Source organism: Tachyglossus aculeatus, chromosome 8 (assembly GCF_015852505.1).
Source record: "Tachyglossus aculeatus isolate mTacAcu1 chromosome 8, mTacAcu1.pri, whole genome shotgun sequence".
NCBI lineage: Eukaryota > Metazoa > Chordata > Mammalia > Monotremata > Tachyglossidae > Tachyglossus > Tachyglossus aculeatus.
Window position 1 is genome coordinate 24,861,312 of NC_052073.1, and position 24,551 is coordinate 24,885,862.

A 24,551-nucleotide genomic window follows, 5' to 3' on the forward strand; every position below is an offset into this window, starting at 1 on the left:
CCTTGGCGCCGCCCGGTGAGCTACTTGGCGCCGCCGGCAGGGAAGGGGCGGAGAAGTCTCGCGCATGCTCAGTGGCGGGGGCCGGGCCGGATTTGGCGCCGCGGGGGTCTTCGTTGTCGCAGGCGTGAGCTATTTGGCGCCGCCGGCCGGGCGGCACGCGCATGCTCAGTGGCGCGGCCCCAACTCTGCGCGCACGTTCGGTGGCGGGGGCCGGGCCGGATTTGGCGCCGCGGGGTCTTGGTTGTCGCAGGCGGGAGCTATTTGGCGCCGCCCGCTGGGAAGGGGCAGGGAGGGCATGCGTGTTGTCCTGTAGGTCGCGCGCATGCTTAATGACGGGGGCCGGACCGGATTTGGCACCGTACGGTCCTCGTTATTTCGGGCGGGAGCTATTTGGCGCCGCCGGCCAGGAAGGGGCTGGGTGGGCACCCGTGTTGTCCCAGAGGTCGCGCGCATGCTCGGTAGCGCGGCCCGGGCCGCGTTTGGCGCCGCCCGGTGAGCTATCTGGCGCCGCGGTCCGGGAAGGGGCGGGGAGGTCGCGCGCATGCTCAGGGGCGGGGGCCGGGGCCGGATTTGGCGCCGCGCGGTCCTCGGCGCCGCCGGCGGGACCTATTTGGCGCCGCCGGGGGGGCGGAAGTCGGCGGGCCGGGCTCCCTCCGTCCGTCCGTCCGTGTGTGTGTGTGTGTGTCGGTGTGCCCGGCGGCGCGGCTTTCTCCTCCTCCTCCTCCGGGCCGCCCTCCGCCCTCCTCCTCGTTCCCCGGCGCCCCCAGCGATGCGGGCCGCGGCCCGGGGCCCAGGTACGGGTCGGGTCGGGTCGGACCGGACCGGACCGGATCGGGGGGAGGGAGGGAAGGAGGGAGGGGGCGTCGTCCCCAGCCGCCGCCGCCTCCTCCTATTTGCTGAGCGCCCCCCGGGGCAGGAAGCGGGTGGGGGAGGCGCCCCCTGGGCGCGCGGCGGAAACGACTCGCCCAAGGTCACGCAGCGCCCGGGATCCCCCCCCCCCCCCCCCCCACCAGGCGGATGGGTGGGCGCCTACTACGGGCCAAGCGCTGGGCTGAACGCCCCATTCGAACCCACGACCTTCTGGGGCCCCCCCCTTCAAAGCCTGAGGCCCTCCTCCAGGAGGCCTGCCCACACTCAGCCCCCCTTTCTTCTCCTCCCCATCGCCCCTAATTAATAATAATAATAATAATAATAGTAATAATAATAATGGTGGTGTTTAAGTGCGTACTATGTGCCAAGCGCCGGATTCGAACCCACGACCTTCTGACCCCCTCCTTCAAAGCCTGAGGCTCTCCTCCAGGAGGCCTCCCCACACTCAGCCCCCCCTTTTTTCTCCTCCCCATCGCCCCTAATTAATAATAATAATAATAATAATAGTAATAATAATAGTGGTGGTGTTTAAGTGCGTACTATGTGCCAAGCGCTGGATTAGAACCCACGACCTTCTGACCCCCTCCTTCAAAGCGTGAGGCTCTCCTCCAGGAGGCCTGCCCACACGCAGCCCCTCCGCTTTCTTCTCCTCCCCATCGCCCCTAATTAATAATAATAATAATAGTAATAATAATAATAATGGTGGTGTTATGATGTGCGTACTGTGTGCCAAGTGCTGGATTAGAACCCACGACCTTCTGACCCCCTCCTTCAAAGCCTGAGGCCCTCCTCCAGGAGGCCTGCCCACACTCTGCCCCCCCTTCTTCTCCTCCCCATCACCCCTAATTAATAATAATAAAAATAGTGATAATAATAATGGTGGTGTTTGTTGTTAAGCGCCTATTATGTGCTAAGCGCTGGATTAGAACCCACCACCTTCTGACCCCCTCCTTCAAAGCCTGAGGCTCTCCTCCAGGAGGCCTGCCCACACTCAGCCCCCCTTTCTTCTCCTCCCCATCGCCCCTAATTAATAATAATAATAATAATAATAGTAATAATAATAATGGTGGTGTTTAAGTGCGTACTATGTGCCAAGCGCCGGATTCGAACCCACGACCTTCTGACCCCCTCCTTCAAAGCCTGAGGCTCTCCTCCAGGAGGCCTCCCCACACTCAGCCCCCCCCTTTTTTCTCCTCCCCATCGCCCCTAATTAATAATAATAATAATAATAATAGTAATAATAATAGTGGTGGTGTTTAAGTGCGTACTATGTGCCAAGCGCTGGATTAGAACCCACGACCTTCTGACCCCCTCCTTCAAAGCCTGAGGCTCTCCTCCAGGAGGCCTGCCCACCCTCAGCCCCTCCGCTTTCTTCTCCTCCCCATCGCCCCTAATTAATAATAATAATAATAGTAATAATAATAATAATGGTGGTGTTATGATGTGCGTACTGTGTGCCAAGTGCTGGATTAGAACCCACGACCTTCTGACCCCCTCCTTCAAAGCCTGAGGCCCTCCTCCAGGAGGCCTGCCCACACTCTGCCCCCCCTTCTTCTCCTCCCCATCGCCCCTAATTAATAATAATAAAAATAGTGATAATAATAATGGTGGTGTTTGTTGTTAAGCGCCCATTATGTGCTAAGCGCTGGATTAGAACCCACCACCTTCTGACCCCCCTCCTTCAAAGCCTGAGGCCCTCCTCCAGGAGGCCTGCCCACACTCAGCCCCTCCGCTTTCTTCTCCTCCCCATCGCCCCTAATTAATAATAATAGTGATAATAATAATGGTGGTGTTTGTTGTTAAGCGCCTATTATGTGCTAAACGCTGGATTAGAACCCACCACCTTCTGACCCCCCTCCTTCAAAGCCTGAAGCTCTCCTCCAGGAGGCCTGCCCACACTCAGCCCCCCCCTTTTTTCTCCTCCCCATCGCCCCTAATTAATAATAATAATAATAGTAATAATAATAATGGTGGTGTTTAAGTGCGTACTATGTGCCAAGCGCTGGATTAGAACCCACCACCTTCTGACCCCCCCCCCCTTCAAAGCCTGAGGCCCTCCTCCAGGAGGCCTGCCCACACTCTGCCCCCCCTTCTTCTCCTCCCCATCGCCCCTAATTAATAATAATAAAAATAGTGATAATAATAATGGTGGTGTTTGTTGTTAAGCGCCCATTATGTGCTAAGCGCTGGATTAGAACCCACCACCTTCTGACCCCCCTCCTTCAAAGCCTGAGGCCCTCCTCCAGGAGGCCTGCCCACACTCAGCCCCTCCGCTTTCTTCTCCTCCCCATCGCCCCTAATTAATAATAATAGTGATAATAATAATGGTGGTGTTTGTTGTTAAGCGCCTATTATGTGCTAAACGCTGGATTAGAACCCACCACCTTCTGACCCCCCTCCTTCAAAGCCTGAAGCTCTCCTCCAGGAGGCCTGCCCACACTCAGCCCCCCCTTTTTTCTCCTCCCCATCGCCCCTAATTAATAATAATAATAATAATAGTAATAATAATAATGGTGGTGTTTAAGTGCGTACTATGTGCCAAGCGCTGGATTAGAACCCACCACCTTCTGACCCCCCCCCCCCTTCAAAGCCTGAGGCCCTCCTCCAGGAGGCCTGCCCACACTCTGCCCCCCCTTCTTCTCCTCCCCATCGCCCCTCATTAATAATAATAAAAATAGTGATAATAATAATGGTGGTGTTTGTTGTTAAGCGCCTATTATGTGCTAAGCGCTGGATTAGAACCCACCACCTTCTGACCCCCCTCCTTCAAAGCCTGAGGCTGTCCTCCAGGAGGCCTGCCCACACTCTGCCCCCCCTTTCTTCTCCTCCCCATCGCCCCTAATTAATAATAATAATAATAATAATAATAATAATGGTGGTGTTTAAGTGCGTACTATGTGCCAAGCGCTGGATTAGAACCCACGACCTTCTGACCCCCTCCTTCAAAGCCTGAGGCTCTCCTCCAGGAGGCCTGCCCCCACTCAGCCCCCACTTTCTTCTCCCCATCGCCCCTAATTAATAATAGTAATAATAGTAATAATAATGATGGTGGTGTTTGTTAAGCACCTACTGTGTGCCAAGCGCTGGATTAGAACCCACGACCTTCTGACCCCTTCCCTCAAAGCCTGAGGCCCTCCTCCAGGACGCCTGCCCCCACACAGCCCCCTTTCTTCTCCTCCCCATCGCCCCTAATGAGAATAATAGTAATAATAATGGTGGTGTTTGTTAAGCACCTACTGGGTGCCAAGCGCTGGATTAGAACCCACGACCTTCTGACCCCCTCCTTCAAAGCCTGAGGCTCTCCTCCGGGAGGCCTACCCAGACTCAGCCCCCTTTCTTCTCCCTATCGCCCCTAATAATAATAATAATAATAATAATAAAACGGTGGTGTTTGTTAAGCACCTACTGTGTGCCAAGCGCTGGATTAGAACCCACGACCTTCTGTCCCCCTCCTTCAAAGCCTGAGGCTTTCCTCCGGGAGACCTGCCCAGACTCAGCCCCCTTTCTTCTCCTCCCTATCGCTCCTAACAATAATAATAATAATAATAATAATAATAATAATAATAATAATAACAACGGTGGTGTTTGTTAAGCACCTACTGTGTGCCAAGCGCTGGATTAGAACCCACGACCTTCTGGCCCCCTCCTTCAAAGCCTGAGGCTTTCCTCCGGGAGACCTGCCCAGACTCAGCCCCCTTTCTTCTCCTCCCTATCGCTCCTAACAATAATAATAATAATAATAATAATAATAATAATAATAACAACGGTGGTGTTTGTTAAGCACCTACTGTGTGCCAAGCGCTGGATTAGAACCCACGACCTTCTGACCCCCTCCTTCAAAGCCTGAAGCTCTCCTCCAGGAGGTCTTCCCAGACTGAGCCCCCTTTCTTCTCCTCCCTATTGCCCTTAATAATAATAATAATAATAATAATAATAATAATAATAATAACAACGGTGGTGTTTGTTAAGCACCTACTGTGTGCCAAGCGCTGGATTAGAACCCACGACCTTCTGACCCCCTCCTTCAAAGCCTGAAGCTCTCCTCCAGGAGGTCTTCCCAGACTGAGCCCCCTTTCTTCTCCTCCCCATCACCCCTAATAATAGTAATAATAATAGTGATGGTGTTTGCTAAGCACTTACTATGTTAATAGTGATGGCGTTTAAGCGCTTACTATGTGCCGAACACTGTTCTAAGCGCTGGATTAGAACCCACGACCTTCTGACTCCTCCCCCCTTTCAAAGCCCTACTTAGAGCTCGCCTCCTCCAGAAGGCCTTCCTAGACGGAGCCCCCCTTTCTTCTCCTCCCCATCACCTCTAATAATAATAATAATGATAATAATAATAATAAGCATTTACTATGTGCCAAACACTGTTCTAAGCACTGGATTAGAACCCACGACCTTCTGACTCCTCCCCTCTTTCAAAGCCCTACTTAGAGCTCACCTCCTCCAGGAGGTCTTCCTAGACGGAGCCCCCCCCCTCCTCCCCATCACCCCTAATAATAATAATAATAATAATAATAACGGTGTTTAAGTGCTTACTATGTGCCGAACACTGTTCTAAGCGCTGGATTAGAACCCACAACCTTCTGACTCCCCCTCACCTTCAAAGCCCTACTGAGAGGTCGCCTTCTCCAGGAGGCCTTCCTAGACTGAGCCCCCCCCATCCCCACTAATAATAATAATAATAATAATAATAATAATAATAATAATAGTGTTTGTAAAGCACTTACTATGCGCCAAACACTGTTCTAAGCGCCGGGGCGGATACAAGGTAACAAGGTTGTCCCCCGTGGGGCTCACAGTCTTCATCTCCATTTTAATAATAATAAATAATGATGGCATCTATTAAGCGCTTACTATGTGCCAAGCACTGTTCTAAGCGCTGGGGAGGTTACAAGGGGATCAGGTTGTCCCACGGCGGGGGTGCTCACCGTCTTCATCCCCATTTTACAGATGAGGGAACTGAGGCCCAGAGAAGTGAAGTGACTTGCCCAAGGTCACAAGGCAGACAAGGGGATTCGAACCCACGACCTCTGACCCCCAAGCCTGGGCTCTATACCATCATTATTATTATTGTTATTATGATTATTATTATTATTATTACTCCCTACTCCCTCTGCCCTACCCCCTTCCCTGCCACACAGCACTTATGTATATTTCTATATACTTATGATTCTATTTATTTTATTAATGATGTGTATATATATAATTTTATTTATTTTGATGCTATGTATTTCTACGTATTTATGATTCTATTCATTAATGATGTGTATCTATCTATAATTTCGTTTATTTTGATGCTATATATTTCTATATATTTATGATTCTGTTTATTAATGATGTGTATATATCTATAATTTTATTTATTTTGGTGCTGTATATTTCTATATATTTATGATTCTGCTTATTAATGATGTGTATGTATCTATAATCTTATTTATTTTGATGCTATGTATTTCTATATATTTATGATTCTATTTATTAATGATGTGTATATATCTATAATTTTATTTATTTTGAGGCTGTTGATGCCCGTCGACTTGTTTTGTCGTCTGTCTCCCCCCTTCTAGACCGTGAGCCCGTTGTTGGGTAGGGGCCCGTCTCCATCCGTTGCCGATTTGCACTTCCCAAGCGCTCAGTACAGTGCCCTGCACACAGTAAGCGCTCCTAAATACGATTAAATGAATAACTCCCAGACCCGGGCCCGATCCACTAGGTCATGGGTTCTAATCCCAGCCCCTCCACTCGTCTGCTGAGTGACCTTGGGGAAGTCACTTCATTTATTCATTCATTCCGTCGTATTTATTGAGCGCTTACCGTGTGCCTTCATTCACTCATTCAGTCGTATTTATTGGGTGCAGAGCACTGTACTGAGCGCTTGGGAAGTACAAGTTGGCGCTTCTCCGGGCCTCAGTGGCCTCATCTGGAAAATGGGGATTGAGACTGTGAGCCCCACGTGGGACAGGAATTGGGTCCAACCCGATTTGCTTATGTGTTGCTGACTTGTACTTCCCAAGCGCTTAGTACAGTGCTCTGCACACAGTAAGCGCTCAATAAATACGATTGATTGATTGAATGATTGATCCACCGCAGTGCTCAGTGCAGTGCCTGGCACACTGTAAGCGCTTCACAAATACCACTATTATTATTATTATTATTATTTGGCTATTAATGCCACCCCACCCCGCCACAGGCTGCCCCAGGGTGGGAGCGTCGCCCTAGACTCGGATTTCTCCCTGCCTCAGTTTCCTCATCTGCAGAATGGGGACTCAGTACCTGCCTTCCCACCTCATTAAGAATAATGATAATAATAAGAGGGTATTTGTGAAGCGCTTACTATATGCCAAGCACTGTTCTAAGTGCAAATAGGTTAATCAGGGTGGACGCAGTCCCTGGTCCACATGGAGCTCACAGTCTAAGTAGTTAGTATAATAATAATTCATTCGATCGTATCTATTGAGCGCTTACTGTGTGCAGAGCACTGTACTGAGCGCTTGATAAGCTTTGGTGTTCGTTAAGCACTGGTCTAAGCGCTGGGGCAGATATTAACTAATGGAATTGGCCACGGGCCGTGTCCCAGGCGGGGCTCAAAGTCTCGATCCCCATTTTACAGAGGAGGGAACCGAGACACGGAGAAGTGAAACGACTCGCCCAAGGTCACACGGGAGACGTGGGGGGAGTGGGATTCGAACCCAGGACCTTTCGACTCCCAGGCCCGGGCTCTGTCTACTCCGCCATGCTGCTTCTCTAAGACAGGGTAGACAGTTTCCTTCAGTTGTATTTGTTGAGTGCTTACTGGGTGCGGAGCACTGTACTAAGCGCTTGGGAGAGCATGCCGCAACAGAGTGAACAGATTCCCTTAGTCAAACGTATTTATTGAGCGCTTACTGTATGCAGAGCACTGTACTAAGCGCTTGGGAGAGCCCATTACAGCAGAGTGGGTAGACAGGTTCCCTCAGTCCGTCAAGTGTATTTATCGAGAGCTTACTGTGTGCAGAACACTGTACTAAGCGCTTGAGAGAGCGTGCTACCACAGGGTGGGTAGATAGGTTTCCTCAGTCAATCGTGTTTCTTGAGAGCTCACTGTGTGCAGAGCACTGTACTAAGCGTTTGGGAGAGCATGCCGCAACAGAGTGGACAGATTCCCTTAGACATATTTATTGAGCGCTTACTGTATGCAGAGCACTGTACTAAGCGCTAGGGAGAACCCATTACAGCAGAGTGAGTAGACAGGTTCCCTCAGTCCGTCAAGTGTATTTATCGAGAGCTTACTGTGTGCAGAGCACTGTACTAAGCGCCTGGGAGAGCGCGCTACCACAGGGTGGGTAGCTAGGTTTCCTCAGTCAGTCGTATTTCTTGAGAGCTCAGTGTGTGCAGAGCACTGTACTAAGCGCTTGGGAGAGCATGCCGCAACAGAGTGGACAGATTCCCTTAGACATATTTATTGAGCGCTTACTGTATGCAGAGCACTGTACTAAGCGCTTGGGAGAACCCATTACAACAGAGTGGGTAGACAGGTTCCCTCAGTCCGTCAAGTGTATTTATTGAGAGCTTACTGTGTGCAGAGCACTGTACTAAGCGCCTGGGAGAGCGTGCGCTACCACAGGGTGGGTAGATAGGTTTCCTCAGTCAATCGTGTTTCTTGAGAGCTCACTGTGTGCAGAGCACTGTACTAAGCGCTTAGGAGAGCATGCCGCAACAGAATGGACAGATTCCCTTAGAGATATTTATTGAGCGCTTACTGTATGCAGAGCACTGTACTAAGCGCTTGGGAGAACCCATTACAACAGAGTGGGTAGACAGGTTCCTTCAGTCCATCAAGTGTATTTATTGAGAGCTTACTGTGTGCAGAGCACTGTACTAAGCGCCTGGGAGAGCGTGCTACTGCAGGGCGGGTAGATAGGTTTCCTCAGTCAGTCGTATTTGTTGAGAGCTCACTGTGTGCAGAGCACTGTACTAAGCGCTTAGGAGAGCATGCCACAACGGAATGGACAGATTCCCTTAGACATATTTATTGAGCGCTTACTGTATGCAGAACACTGTACTAAGCGCTTGGGAGAACCCATTACAACAGAGCGGGTAGACAGGTTCCTTCAGTCCATCAAGTGTATTTATTGAGAGCTTACTGTGTGCAGAACACTGTACTAAGCGCCCGGGAGAGCGTGCGCTACCACAGGGTGGGTAGCTAGGTTTCCTCAGTCGTATTTCTTGAGAGCTCAGTGTGTGCAGAGCACTGTACTAAGCGTTTGGGAGAGCATGCCGCAACAGAGTGGACAGATTCCCTTAGACATATTTATTGAGCCCTTACTGTATACAGAGCACTGTACTAAGCGCTTGGGAGAACCCATTACAGCAGAGTGGGTAGACAGGTTCCCTCAGTCCGTCAAGTGTATTTATCGAGAGCTTACTGTGTGCAGAGCACTGTACTAAGCGCCTGGGAGAGCGTGCTACTGCAGGGCGGGTAGATAGGTTTCCTCAGTCAGTCGTATTTGTTGAGAGCTCACTGTGTGCAGAGCACTGTACTAAGCGCTTAGGAGAGCATGCCACAACGGAATGGACAGATTCCCTTAGACATATTTATTGAGCGCTTACTGTATGCAGAACACTGTACTAAGCGCTTGGGAGAACCCATTACAACAGAGCGGGTAGACAGGTTCCTTCAGTCCATCAAGTGTATTTATTGAGAGCTTACTGTGTGCAGAACACTGTACTAAGCGCCCGGGAGAGCGTGCGCTACCACAGGGTGGGTAGCTAGGTTTCCTCAGTCGTATTTCTTGAGAGCTCAGTGTGTGCAGAGCACTGTACTAAGCGTTTGGGAGAGCATGCCGCAACAGAGTGGACAGATTCCCTTAGACATATTTATTGAGCCCTTACTGTATACAGAGCACTGTACTAAGCGCTTGGGAGAACCCATTACAGCAGAGTGAGTAGACAGGTTCCCTCAGTCCGTCAAGTGTATTTATCGAGAGCTTACTGTGTGCAGAGCACTGTACTAAGCGCCTGGGAGAGCGCGCTACCACAGGGTGGGTAGATAGGTTTCCTCAGTCAATCCTATTTATTGAGAGCTCACTGTGTGCAGAGCACTGTACTAAGCACTTAGGAGAGCATGCCGCAACAGAGTGGACAGACAGATTCCCTTAGACATATTGAGTGCTTACTGTATGCAGAGCACTGTACTAAGCGCTTGGGAGAACCCATTACAACAGAGTGGGTAGACAGGTTCCCTCAGTCCGTCAAGTGTATTTATCGAGAGCTTACTGTGTGCAGAGCACTGTACTAAGCGCCTGGGAGAGCGTGCTACTGCAGGGCGGGTAGATAGGTTTCCTCAGTCAGTCGTATTTGTTGAGAGCTCACTGTGTGCAGAGCACTGTACTAAGCGCTTAGGAGAGCATGCCGCAACAGAATGGACAGATTCCCTTAGAGATATTTATTGAGCGCTTACTGTATGCAGAGCACTGTACTAAGCGCTTGGGAGAACCCATTACAGCGGAGTGAGTAGACAGGTTCCCTCAGTCCGTCAAGTGTATTTATCGAGAGCTTACTGTGTGCAGAGCACTGTACTAAGCGCCTGGGAGAGCGCGCTACCACAGGGTGGGTAGATAGGTTTCCTCAGTCAATCGTGTTTCTTGAGAGCTCACTGTGTGCAGAGCACTGTACTAAGCGCTTAGGAGAGCATGCCGCAACAGAATGGACAGATTCCCTTAGAGATATTTATTGAGCGCTTACTGTATGCAGAGCACTGTACTAAGCGCTTGGGAGAACCCATTACAACAGAGTGGGTAGACAGGTTCCTTCAGTCCATCAAGTGTATTTATTGAGAGCTTACTGTGTGCAGAGCACTGTACTAAGCGCCTGGGAGAGCGCGCTACCACAGGGTGGGTAGATAGGTTTCCTCAGTCAATCGTGTTTCTTGAGAGCTCACTGTGTGCAGAGCACTGTACTAAGCGCTTAGGAGAGCATGCCGCAACAGAATGGACAGATTCCCTTAGAGATATTTATTGAGCGCTTACTGTATGCAGAGCACTGTACTAAGCGCTTGGGAGAACCCATTACAACAGAGTGGGTAGACAGGTTCCTTCAGTCCATCAAGTGTATTTATTGAGAGCTTACTGTGTGCAGAGCACTGTACTAAGCGCCTGGGAGAGTGTGCGCTACCACAGGGTGGGTAGCTAGGTTTCCTCAGTTGTATTTCTTGAGAGCTCAATGTGTGCAGAGCACTGTACTAAGCACTTGGGAGAGTACACTATAATAGACGCCTTCTCTGCCCCCAACAAGGGGAGCCCTTGGTTCCAGGTGGGTCTGGACTCCTTAAAGGCCGCCCCCCAACTCTCTATTAGCCTCTGGGAAAAGCAGGGAGGAGCGTTAAACAGATTGGCGATGGCTAATGGAAATTTTAGGCGTCATTTCGGTGTTGGGTAGGGACTGTCTCTATATGTTGCCAATTTGTTCTTCCCAAGCGCTTAGTACAGTGCTCTGCACATAGTAAGCGCTCAATAAATACGATTGATTGATTTAGTGGGTTTGCTTTTGCGGGGTCAGGCCGAGGCCGTGGCTAAGCGAGGCAGAGCATGGGGACACTTCAGTAATACTTGAAGTTTATAGTGCCAGTTCAGGATTCATTCATTCACTCATTCAGCCGTATTTATTGAGCGCTTCCTGTGGGCAGAGCACTCTACTAAGCACTTGGGAAGCACAAGTCGGCGACTACGTCATCAATCTAAGCGCCGGGGACGTTACAAGGTGAACAGGTTGTCTCCGGGGGGCTCACAGTCTTAATCCCCATTTTACAGATGAGGGAACTGAGGCCCAGAGAAGTGAAGTGACTTGCCCAAAGTCACACAGCTGACCACTGGCAGAACCGGGATTTGAACCCATGACCTCTGACTCCAAATAATAATAATAATAAGGTTGGCATTTGTTGAGCGCTTACTATGTGCAAAGCACTGTTCTAAGCGCTGGGGGGGGGGATACAAAGTGATCAGGTTGTCCCATGTGGGGTTCACAGTCTTAATCCCCATTTTACAGATGAGGTAACTGAGGCTCAGAGGAGTTAAGTGACTTGCCCAAGGTCACACAGCAGACATGTGGCAGAGCCGGGATTCGAACCCATGACCTCTGACCCCAAAGCCCAGGCTCTTTCCACTGAGCCATGCTGCTTCTCCTTGAGATTTAACGATTAAGACTGTGAGCCCCACATGGGACAACCTGATCACCTGGTAACCTCCCCAGCGCTTAGAACAGTGCTTTGCACATAGTAAGCGCTTAATAAATGCCAACATTATTATTCCCAACAGGGGAAGAATAGCTTAACCCGTCTGATTCATTCATTCAGTCAGTCAGTGGTATTTATTGAGTGCTTACTGTGGGCAGGGCACTGTACTAAGCGCTTGGGAAGTCGGCAACATATAAAGGCGATCCCTACCCAACGACGGGCTCACGGTCTAGAAGGGGGAGACTGACAACAGAACAAAACATGTAGACAGGTGTCCGAATCATCAGAACAAATAGAATTAAAGCTCTGTGCGCATCGTTATCAAAATAAATCATCATCATCATCATCAATCGTATTTATTGAGCGCTTACTGTGTGCAGAGCACTGTACTAAGCGCTTGGGAAGTACAAGTTGGCAACATATAGAGACAGTCCCTACCCAGCAGTAGTGGGCTCACAGTCTAAAAGGGGGAATAGTATAGTATAAATAGAATAATATAGAAAATAGAATAAATAGAATAGTATAGTATAAATAGAATAGTAAATATGTACAAGTAAAATAGAGTAATAAATCTGTACAAACATATATACTGGGGCTGTGGGGAGTGGAAGGAGGAGAGGAAAAAGGGGGCTCAGTCTGGGAAGGCCTCCCGGAGGAGGTGAGCTCTCAGTCGGGCTTTGAAGGGAGGAAGAGAGCTAGCTTGGCGGGTGTGCGGAGGGAGGGCATTCCCCCTTTTAGACTGTAAGCCCACTGTTGGGTCGGGACCGTCTCTATATGTTACCAACTTGTACTTCCCAAGTGTTTAGTACAGTGCTCTGCACACAGTAGGCGCTCAATAAATCCGATTGACGTGGGCCGGGGGTCGACGGCGGGACGGGCGAGAACGAGGCCCGGTGAGGAGGCGGCAGGAGAAAAGATTGCTTCGGAATCTCCTTGGGGGTTGCCAGTTATATGTACGTAAATGTAGAATTAGAAGTAGTGGCGTGAGTTGTTGGATTTAAAGAGTGCTTTCACATTTATCACACTCGAGTAGCGTCGCCTCATACATTCCGCCGAGCAAATCTTTCACGACGGACAGATTCGGTGACTGTTTAGACACTGCTAGGTTTGCTGTGTTTAACAGAGGGGTGGCCAAGTGCGACTGATTTTAAAGCTTAAATCTCTTAAATCTCTCAATTTGTACTTCCCAAGCGCTTAGTACAGTGCTCTGCACATAGTAAGCGCTCAATAAATACGATTGATGATCTCTTAAATGCTCCCACAGCTGATCAGTCTATTAATCAGCATTGCGCTCCCACTCGATAGAGGTGGTGTTTATTAATAATATATAATGTTATATATTAATTGAATATATAGTTATATAATATAGTAATATTAATAATGGCATTTATTAAGCGCTTACCTTGTGCAAAGCACTGTTCTAAGCACTGAGGAGTTTACAAGGTGATCAGGTTGTCCTACGGGGGGCTCACAGTCTTAATCCCCATTTTCCAGATGAGGTAACTGAGGCCCAGAGAAGTGACTTGCCCAGAGTCACACACAGCTGACAAGTGGCGGAGCCGGGATTTGAACCCGTGACCTCTGACTCCAAAGCCCGGGCTCTTTCCACTGAGCCACGCTGCTTCATTGAGCAGAGCACTGTACTAAGCACATAGAGTAGAGGCGGTAGACATGATCCCTGCCCTCAAGAAGTTTTATTTGTACATATTTAGTCTATTTATTTTATTTTGTTAACATGTTTTGTTCTCTGTCTCCCCCTTCTAGACTGTAAGCCTGCTCTTGGGTAGGGACCGTCTCTAGATGTTGCCAACTTGTACTTCCCAAGCGCTTAGTAAAGTGCTCTGCACACAGCGCTCAATAAATACGATTGAATGAATGAATGAAGTTCCTAGTCTAGTGGGAAGATAAGGTCCTTTATTCTCAAGGAGTCACAGGGCAGTCAGATTGACCCCTATGTAATAATAGTAATAATAATGGCATTTATTAAGTGCTTACTATGTGCAAAGCACTGTGTAGTCTGGCCTAGAGCGTAGAAAGCCAACCTACAAGTCAGAAGAGCTGGATTCTCCTCTTCCGTGTGACCTTGGGTGAGTCACTTCACTTCCTCTGGGCCTCAGTTACCTCATCTGTAAAAATGGGGATTAAGACTGCGAGCCCCACGTGGGACGGGGACTGCGTCCAACCTGATTAGCTTGTATCTACTACCCCCGCACATAGTACAGTGCCTGGCACATAGTAAGTGTTTAACAAACTCCATTTAAACAGACAAAAAAAAAGGAAACTATCCTCCGTGCCCTGGTTCCCTGACTCCCCAGGGCAGTGACTTGGTGTCCAGCCATGCACTTTGTAGACACTTGTAAATGTTAATTGATCTCCATCCCCCTCATTTTACCTCCTTACCTCCTTCCTTTCCCCACAGCACCTGTATATATGTATATATGTTTGTACATATTTGTTACTCTATTTTACTTGTACATACCTATTCTATTTATTTTATTTTGTTAGTATGTTTGGTTTTGTTCTGTGTCTCACCCTTTTAGACTGTGAACCCCCTGTTGGGTAGGGACTGTCTCTATATGTTGCCAACTTGTACTTCCCAAGCGCTTAGTACAGTGCTCTGCACACAGTAAGCGCTCAATAAATACGATTGATGATGATGTTAGCCGTCTGTGAAGGGCTGGTCTCTTCTGGGCTTAGTAAGCGCTTAGTACAGTGCTCTGCACACAGTAAGCGCTCAATAAATACGATTGATTGATTCTGGGGGTCTCCTCCCCCCTCGTAATGGTGCCTCTCCACTTCCCTTCTCCCTCCTCCACACACACATTCCTTTTCCCCTCCTAAAGTTGAACATCCCTCTTCGGGAAACACCCCCAAAGCGGAAGTGTACTTATTTATTACTCTATTTCATTTGTACATATTTACTCTATTTTATTTTGTTAATATGTTTTGTTTTGTTCTCTGTCTCCCCCTTCTAGACTGTGAGCCCACTGTTGGGTAGGGACTGTCTCTATATGTTGCCAACTTGGACTTCCCAAGCGCTTAGTACAGTGCTCTGCCCACAGTAAGCGCTCAATAAATGCGATTGAATGAATGTAATGAATGAAAGGGGCAGTTCCCTGCACGATTGAAGCCACGCCAGGCGATTCCTAGACTCAGTAGCGCCGTCAGACTGAGTTTAATAGCCGAAGACTGAACTTTACCACCCGATTAGAACCGGACCACCTAGGTTGTGATTACATGCAGAGTCTAAAAAGAGAAAGATAATCGCTTAGGTGATCTGGGGTAATTGAACGGCCGGCTAAAAGTTCAGAAAACTAGAGAAACGAAGCCACGCGGCCAAACGGAAAGAAGCTGGGCCTAGGGGTCGGAGGACCCGAGTTCTGGTGTGTGACAGATTCGGTGATGGTTTAGACATTGCTAGGTTTGCTGTGACCTTGGGCCAGTCACTTCACATCTTTCTGCCTCAGTCCCCTCATCTGCAAATTGAGGATTCAATTCCTGTTCTCCGTCCTGTTTAGACCATCAGCCCCGTGTGGGACCCAGTGATCTACCCCAGCGCTTAGTACAGTACATGGCACATAGTGAGCGCTTAACAAATACCGCGCTTATTGTTATTTTTATTATTAGATCTTGTTGGGTGTTGACTCATTGTCCAGGCTTTTTCCGTTAACTGGGATGAGAGAAGCATCAGAAACACCATGGGATAGTAAATCCTAAATTCAGGACACTAGATGTAATTTATAGTTTTTTCTCCTTTTTCGGGTCATATTGTGAGATGGCTCACTGCCTGCAAACCTCCACAGAACGTAGAGTGTTCCCGGAGGGTGTGGGCCAAGAGTTACGTTTTGGTATATTCTCAAGAATTCCCGTTTCTTCTCAGCAAGTCTTATTAAAGTGCCATCATTTCTGAATCTGGTCGCTGAGGTCTAATGTTTGTTTCCTGTGGGATTGTTCCGAGAGGCTGAAGCAAATGGAAGCGTTTCTGCCAACTCTATTCTGTTGTACTCTCCCAAGGCCTTAGTATTTATTCATTCAGTCGTATTTATTGAGCGCTTACTGTGTGCAGAGCACTGTACTGAGCGCTTGGAAAGTACAAGTCGGCAACATGGAGAGATGGACCCTACCCAACAACAGGCTCACAGTCTAGAAGGGCTCACACAGTAAACACTCCATACATCTATAAAATGGGGATTAACACTGAGCCTCATTTGGGACATGGACTGTGTCCAATCTGATGTGCTTGCCTCTACCCCAGTGCTTAGGACAGTGCCTGGCCCATAGTAAGCGCTTAACAAATACCATAAAAAATAAAATAAGATGAATACATTTTAGAGGAAAAGTGTTCCTGTGTGGAATCCTTCTTAGTTCCATTCTCACCCTCTTGCTCAGCATTTAGCCGGGATTTTTATGGAAGTGAGTAAGATATTTTGCATTAAAGTACCATTTTTAATCTCACCGACCCTGTGTTTTTGATACTGGGCAGGGTGTGGAACTAGTGAATGAGGTGTATATTCTGGGAAGGCAGCAGTTTTCAGCCACAGCTCAAGGGCTGCGTTTTTTTCAGCAGTTCCAGAGTTCTGGGCCTTTTGGGCACAACTCACAGTGCTCTCTGGGGTCTCTTCGACTTCTGAAGGGCCCCTGACACATAGGCCGAGATAACATCAAAAGAGGGAGAGAGATGGAGTGTCCTGAACGGCAGTGAGGACCCAGTTACACAGAAACGTGGAATCTTGGGGGTGATGAAGGAGTTCGTCAGGGCCTGGATGCTAAGGTAGATTGGGATGGCACCTCCTGGCAAATAGTTTGTTTGTCGCTTTTATCGGTAAACTGAACTCATGAGCCTCTCCTCTGGTTTTCTCTCGTCGGGTGTGGACCGTGTTGTGTTGAGTGTCTAATTCTGGCGTATGTGCGTGGGAGAAAGGAAACTTGTTGAAATCTTACCCGAGAAAGGTGGATAAATTGTCATTTAGTGGCAGCTAGAAGAAGAAGTGGAAAGCATGATACCGTCCCTCCCTCTGTTGAAGGAACATTTAATCGGCAGGGAAGAGACTCGACAGGTGGCTCGAAGAACACCTGACCCTCAAAATGCCCTGAGATTCCAAAAGTGCTTTTTTATTTCGTTTGAAAGTTGATTCCCGCATCAGATTTCCAGAGAATCTAACTTCACCTCCTTCAGGATCAGCAGTGGCTCTTGAATGCGACCGGGTGTATGGATGGCTTTTAGCGACTTTGGGTTTGGCTGCCGGTCTGCACTCTTTGGAGCTTCATCATGCAGAGCTCTGAATCAGGCTGTGGGTTCCACTTGCCGACTCTGTCACCTCTCTGTCGGGGCATTTCCGACCAGGAGGAAATCTCATTATGATCGGAACTGGTCTCGGTTTCACCTCTAGGGCAGGATTGTTAATCAGCCGTATTTTGGGGGTGCTTACTGTGTGCAGCGCATTGTACTAAACTCTTGGGAGAGTACCATAGCACGATAAACAGACACATTGACTACAATGAGCTTGCACACTAATGCGTCCTATGGCTTCACACACTCGTGTCCGCCCTCTTAGCTGCCGGGGCATGTCTGGTTCAGCTCAAGTATACTCCTCGTCTGTCAGAGCTGTCCTGCTCCTACGTATGGTGGGTTCTCTTGTTATATTTTTTTTCAGTGGTATCTGTTAAGCGCTTACTAGGTATCAAGCACTGTTCCAAGCACTAGTGTAGGTATAACTTAAGTCGGACACAGTCCTTGTCCCATATGGGGTTCACAGTCTAAGTAGGAGGGAGAACAGGCATTTAACCCCTGTTTTACAATTGACAGAACTGAGGCCCAGTGAAGTGACTTGGCCAAGGTCACGCAGCAAGCAATTGGCAGAGTCAGAATTAGAACCCAGGACCTCCGACTCCCAGGCTCCTGCTCTTTCCACTAGGCCATCCTGCCTCCCAAATTAGTTCCATGTGAGAGCCGCTCTGGTCCACATCTCACTCAGGTCTGCCGAGTAGGGGCTGGGTCCTTTTATTTTATTTTTTTTTCCAGTCATTCATGCCACCGACCCACCATAGGCACCTGTTAACTCCGCCGCCCTCAACATCTGTGCGTTCCACGAGGGAGAAGGCTGGCAAACCCTCGTCTCCGTCCGCAAGGTTGCCCTAAAGCCAGGCCGGTAGCCAGGCGTGGGCTGGTTGAAGGGAGGCTGTGCCAGTTGGCCCCCCGGGACGCGTTCGAGGACAGAGTGGGCACAGCGAGAGGAGTCCAGGGCGACTCTCGGGCCGGAGTCTGAAACCAATTCGGGTCTCAAATCCGTGGTCCGTCCAGGATTTCGTTTCAAAGCACGTTCAGGAGCGTTACCCGTCGTAAGATGAATCAGCACATCGAACGAATTCTTTAGAGTGAATCTGTAAAACCGCCCTCGGTCATCTGTGGCTTCACGGTGTTTATGATGAATCTGTAGAGGGCCTTTCTTGCTCGTTAGATGTTTTCACCACAGAAATGTCTCACTGACCTCAGTGGCTTTGAACAGACCGTTGCCTTAGCAGCCGATTGTTTTCAGCGAGGCTGCCGTTGATGGAATTATTCCCTCTCTGTGGACCGAAGTTGGAAAGACAACGATGCCCACCCTGGGATTTCACTGCACTTGACTGCACCCGAGGAAAGATCGAAGTATCGAGAGGAAGTTTCAGTTTATGCTAGCGGAGAGGTCTTTTTCAAGTAGATTACCGCTTGAAAAATCGGGAAAAGAATTGTGTCAGCGTTCCGTGTGGTTCCAAAATCGGGAGCCTAACGGGTATAAACAGCAGAAGCAATTAAAGTAGAACAAGAATGTATGTGAATTCCAAGATCCCTAAATCGGGGGTGAATGAAGGACACTCATTCAGTATGCTTTTTTAAAAAAAGCAAGCAGATAAGCGTGCGGATAAAGCGAGGAGAGAGACAAGTTGAGGACGAAAGACTAATTCTAAATGAACTCCTTAAATTGGAGATATACTGGATTTTAAGATGTTGAAGGTATTCGCTTTATCGACCTAACCTAAAATGCCAAGTACAGTGGAATTTTGCTAGCGTTCCAGCAACTCCATCACTAAAGATTAAAACATTAAGCTTCTCAGATCAGGTATATGTCGAACGGCACCTTTATTTTACAGAGACTCAAACGGCGCCAGGCTGTATTAATGGCTTTCCTTACTCATTAGGCCCAGTTGGCTCTAGCCAAGGTTCCTCCAAGGTCATGTTTTTCATTTTTTATTTGTACGTTAGAGGGTACTTTCCATTTTAAAATGCCAACTAAAATTACGGTAATGGTTCCCATCATGTATGATGTTGTGTAGTCCGTTTCTTCCATGAAACTCGAAGGCGGTTGTATGCCGTCTTCTTCATCCTCAAGATTTCTCGGTGAAGGCCACTGGAGGAGGTCTAGGAGATGGGAACGTCTCTTAGATTGTGAGCCCGAAGTGGGACAGAGACTGGGACTGATCGGATTATCTCGTGTCTGCCCAAAGTTTAGCACACAGCGCTTAATTAATACCAAAAAGTCAGGTGATAGATCGTATCCAGTCAGTTTTCCGTTGTGCATCGAAGTAGTGAACTTTACACGTGCTGCACTTTGCAGTAAGCCTGGTAGTCCTGGGCACCTGTTTGAGGATGAAAGCAGGGTTGCCAAGGTGGTGTCACCTCCATTTTACAGGCAGACACCGAGAAGTGGCTAGCCAGTGGGTTCTTGGCTCTACCGATTGCTGTGTGACCTCGGGCAAGTCACTTCACTTCTCTGTGCCTCAGTTTCCTCAACTGTAAAATGTGGATACCTCTTCTCCCTCCTACCTTAGTCCGTGAGCCCCATACGGCACAGGGACCGCGTCCGACCTAATTACCTTGTAGCTACCCCAGTGCTTTGAACAGTGTTTGACGCATCATAAGCACTTAACAAAGCCAATAAAAAATATCAAGAAGAAGAAATGGAAATCCTATCAATCAGGGGCCAAGGGGGAGGCGTAGATTGCAAGGATTCGGACTCCCAACCCAGAGTTTTTTCCACTAGACTCCACTGATTTTGTCTTCTCTCTTCTTCACCGGGTGCGTGGACGAACAACAAACTTTCTTCACCTGCCCGGCCACTTTTATCTCCACCGATCAGGCAAAAGAATTTACGTTGCCCAAGACTACAGGAACTTGTCCCGAGCAAGTTCAGATTTGGAGCAAAAGTGTTGTGGTTACATCACCGTGTCCTAGTGTGCCTTGCAGTCGTTAGCTAAAGAAGTTAATGAACCTTATTGTTAGTGTCCTTGGATGAAGACTGTAAACTCGTTGTGAGCAGGGAAAATGCCTACCAACTCTGTTACACTGTACTCTGCACACAGTAAATGCTCAAATATGACAGAGTCAGGGCTGCTGAGATTTTAATCCTAGAATATGATTGTCGCGCCAAGAATCTCCATGTGCCCATGAAAAGACTGTCCTGGCCCCTCACCATTCTGGGTGAGCCCTGTGAGGAACAATTGGTTAAGAGGGGCAAAGTATTTTCCTACTTGCCAGCAGGGAATGCTTCTGAGTTGTTTAAATAGTAGTCGTACCGAGGGCTTGCACTGAGCCATCCTTACTCCCTCCTCCGATCCCTCTACATTAGGAGGTGGCGGGTAAGGAGAAGAGGTGAAGTCTTCGATCACAAAACCGACTGGATCTGAGACTCAGCGGCCGCTAACATCACTGGGCTCTCACCCCATCATCGAGAGGCTTAATCAGGGTCGGGGGAGTCATCTTCGTATTGAGTTGTATTCATAATTGCCGGGCGGGTTAATGCTGTGTCACGTGAGAACTGTTTTGGGGAAAATTCTGTAAGATTTCATTCCCAGAGTTCACAGGGAGTTACCGGCCACCACGGTAATGTCACATTTCACGGCCTATTTAAAGCACCGTGAGGAAGTAGGTGCAAGATAATGGCCTTTTTGGCTTTGTTGGAGACTGGTGAGTATTTGTACTTATTGAGCACTTAACTGTGTGCAAAGCACTGTACTAAGCATTTGGGCGATTAAAGTACAGTAACAGACGTGTTCTCTGCAACTCTAGGGTGGTCGTAGAGAGAGAAAATGTCCTGTTAAAGTGACCCAGTGTTATTGGGGCAGTATTGGTAGGCTACTCATCAGAGTGACCTCTACAAACATAAAGTGATCCAGAGAGCTAGGTAACACTTCGTTACACCAAAAGGGACCCAAAGCTGGTTGGTCTGGACACAGCGTAGGTGGACAAGGGCTGTTCGTGTGGATCGGCCTTGTTTCTGATATTATTCATTAAGTTGGCAGGTGCATTAAATCGGGTTAGGTAGCTAACACCTCGCAAGGCAGGAATACATTTGAAAGTGATACAGATAAATTAGGGAGACGTTCCTTTGATCCAGATTACACTTAATAGGGACAGGTTAATACGTTTCCATTCAAACGCTCACGGATCCAGAGTGAGGAAAAGTCCCCCTTACAACCTAGACTCCCTCTGCACTGCAAATTCTTTGTGGTCAGGGACTCGGTTATATTGTAGTCTCCTAAGTGCTCAGTGCAGTGCTCTGCAAAGAGTGCTCAACAAATACGATTGATTGAAAAAATTCAGGAGGGCACAGACTGAGTGTGCATCAGCTGTGCGATATTATTTTTTTCAAAGATGCCAAGAGGCCACTGGAGTGTATTAAACAAGCTGTGGGGTACAAAAAAGCAGTACTTTTGGTTAGAAATAAATAGCCTACCCAAGAGAAGCTGGGAGATCTCCGACCCTGGACATCTTTCAATAAAATCAGCCATTTGTCCTGGATGGTTTAATCATTCAACTAGTTGGTGATTTCAGAAACACGGTAGTTTGTGTGTGTGTGTGTATATTTGCGTATAATAATAATGATGGCATTTCTTAAGCGCTTATTATGTGCAAAGCACTATTCTAAGCGCTGGAGAGGTTACAAAGTGATCAGGTTGTCCCGGGGGGCTCACGGTCTTAATCCCCATTTTACAGATGAGGTAACTGAGGCACAGAGAAGTTAAGTGACTTGCCCAAAGTCACACAGCTGACAAGTGGCGTAGCTGGGATTTGAACCCATGACCTCTGACTCCAAAGCCCGGGCTCTTTCCACTGAGCCACGCTGCTTCTCTAAATGCATATGCAAGCATATATACCTATGTATAAGAATACGTAGACTATCTACATAGATGCTACTTATATATAGACTTTATATATACTTTGAGTCTACATTTGCGAACTTAGTATATGATGATTACACGTGGCTACAGTCTTTCGTTTCTTGGGCCGTTTGGCAGCCCCCATTCTTCTGCAACTCTGTCTGCTGGACACGCTCTGAGGCCAAAATGAGGGTCTGTGCCCAGTAAATACCGCTGGTAAATTTGAGGATAATGGCAGCTTTGGGAGAAATGGACTGGCCGAATTGTCATCCCAGCTAACCGGTCAGTACTTGGAGGACCCAGAGTGGGCTGGAACGGAGGACAGAAATTTGCTTTGCAGATGGAAGTTTCAAGAGTATGGTTAGAGTCACCTTTATCCGGACTTTGAGTGTGATTCCCCTCTAGACTGGAAACTCACTGCGGGCAGGGAATGTGTCTCTCCTATTGTTTTTCCCCCAAGCTCTTAGGACTGTGCCGTCGATTGAGTGACACCGCTCTTCATCTCGGTCGATTGGGAACCGTGCCCTATCATGCCACCACGGTTGCCCGTCCTAATCCTGGAATTCCCGCTCTTGATCCCTAATAAATGTGGCACGTTTCATGAGAGAATTAAGATAGCGTACGGACTGAAAACGTGGCCAGCGAGATACTCTGAATTGAGGTACTGCTCTCGTCTTTGTACATAACCACTTGATTCTAACTAGAATATTTCCTTCACCGCCTTATCACCTCCAAACATAGGGACGAGAAAAAAAGCGCCCGAGTCCTCTGATCAATACGGACGGTCCCTAATTAGTATGCTAGGGCGACTCGCTTCACTTCTCTGTGCCTCAGTTCCCTCATCTGTAAAATGGGGATTAAGACCGTGAGCCCCACGTGGGACACGGACTGTGTCCAACTCGGCTTGCCTCTGTCGAACCCAGCTCTTAGTACAGTGCCCCCCACATAGTAAGCGCTAAACAAATACTATCATTTTATTGTCATTATTACTGTCGTTATTACTATGCTAGAGGGTGGCAATCAGGACTACCCAACCTGAGCTGCAAGTTTCTGGCCTCCCCTCTGCAGCCGCAATTTGGAATTCAGTGCTGCTGGCCCACCTTTCTCTCTTGCCCCTCCTGTTGCTTTTAGTAATAATAATAATAATAATTGTATTTAAGTGCTTACTATGTGCCAGGCACTGTCCTAAGGACTGGGGTAGACACAAGCAAATCAGGTTGGACACAGTCCCTTGTCCCACATGGGGCTCACAGTCGCAGTCCCCGTTTTACAGATGAGATCACTGAGGCCCAGAGAAGTAAAGTGACTTGCCCAGGGTCCACACAGCAGACAAGTGGCGGAGCTGGGAGTCGAACCCATGACCTTCTGAATCCCAAGCCCGTGCGCTCTCCACTACGCCATGCCGCCCCCACCTCCGAAGTGTGGGAGACTCCGGAGCAGGAGAACCGGCCCACACCCTAGAACGGAGGTCACGGTTGCCACCAGAGATCCTGGATATGCCACCTCTTTCCTTTCTGCCTTGCCTCCCTCCCCACCCTTTTCCATCTCTCCTGCTGGTAGGACAGGAAAACCTTGCCAGTGTAAGTTTCCACAAGAGCTATCCGTATGTCTTATTGCTTCACACCCTGTGTGCGTGCCGAATTAATTCAATCAGAGAGGAGCGTTTCATCCCAGAGAAGTTGAGTGGCCCACAGTCTCATCCTAAATTAAAGCTTGTGTGTGTGTACACAAACCACGAGTGTGTTTAACTTGGGGGGTGGGGAAGAGAGGCGGAAGGGAAGAAGTAAAATAACGAAAACAGGGAGGCTCCCGGAGAGACACTTGCAGTCTCTACCTAGATTGTAACCACACCTGGAGTGTGAGACATCACAATACCATCCTGCCTTTGTAATTATTTAATGTTTGGGTGATAATGGAGGGTGCCGTGTAAAGTCTAGAATTCCCCGTCCCTGCCCAGTTGACCTAGAGTAATTGAGAGTTTGGAAGGAGACCTTGAAAGAAATCTAGTATGTAAAAATTTTATGTGCTCTGCCCACTGACCCCTCCCTCCCTCCCCCTCCTCAATTTCACCACATCCAGGTTCAGTGAAGCTTGTCTGTTTTCCTGGACTGTGAGCCCCATGTGGGACAGAGACTGTGTCCGACCTGGTTACCTTATATCTACCCCAGCTTGTTTGGCACAAAGCAAGTGCTTAACAAATGCCATAAAACTGTTGGTTCATTCATTCAATCGTATGTAGTGAGCGCTTACTGTGTTCAAAATACTGTACTGAGTGCTTGGGAGGGGTACAATATCACATCAGACACATTCCCTGCCCAGAGAAGCAGCGTGG

At 48.4% G+C, this 24,551-nt stretch overlaps 1 protein-coding gene across 4 annotated transcripts in view; it reads left to right on the top strand.

Moving 5' to 3' along the window:
• The first annotated feature begins 717 nt into the window (after nt 1–717).
• RALGAPB (Ral GTPase activating protein non-catalytic subunit beta) overlaps nt 718–24,551 on the top strand; it is a 105,744-nt gene continuing 81,910 nt past the window's right edge. For all 4 annotated transcript variants that reach the window (XM_038750617.1, XM_038750618.1, XM_038750619.1 and 1 more), the window contains exon 1: nt 718–794. The gene's annotated coding sequence lies outside the window, so the exon portion shown is untranslated. The remainder of the gene's footprint in view (nt 795–24,551) is intronic.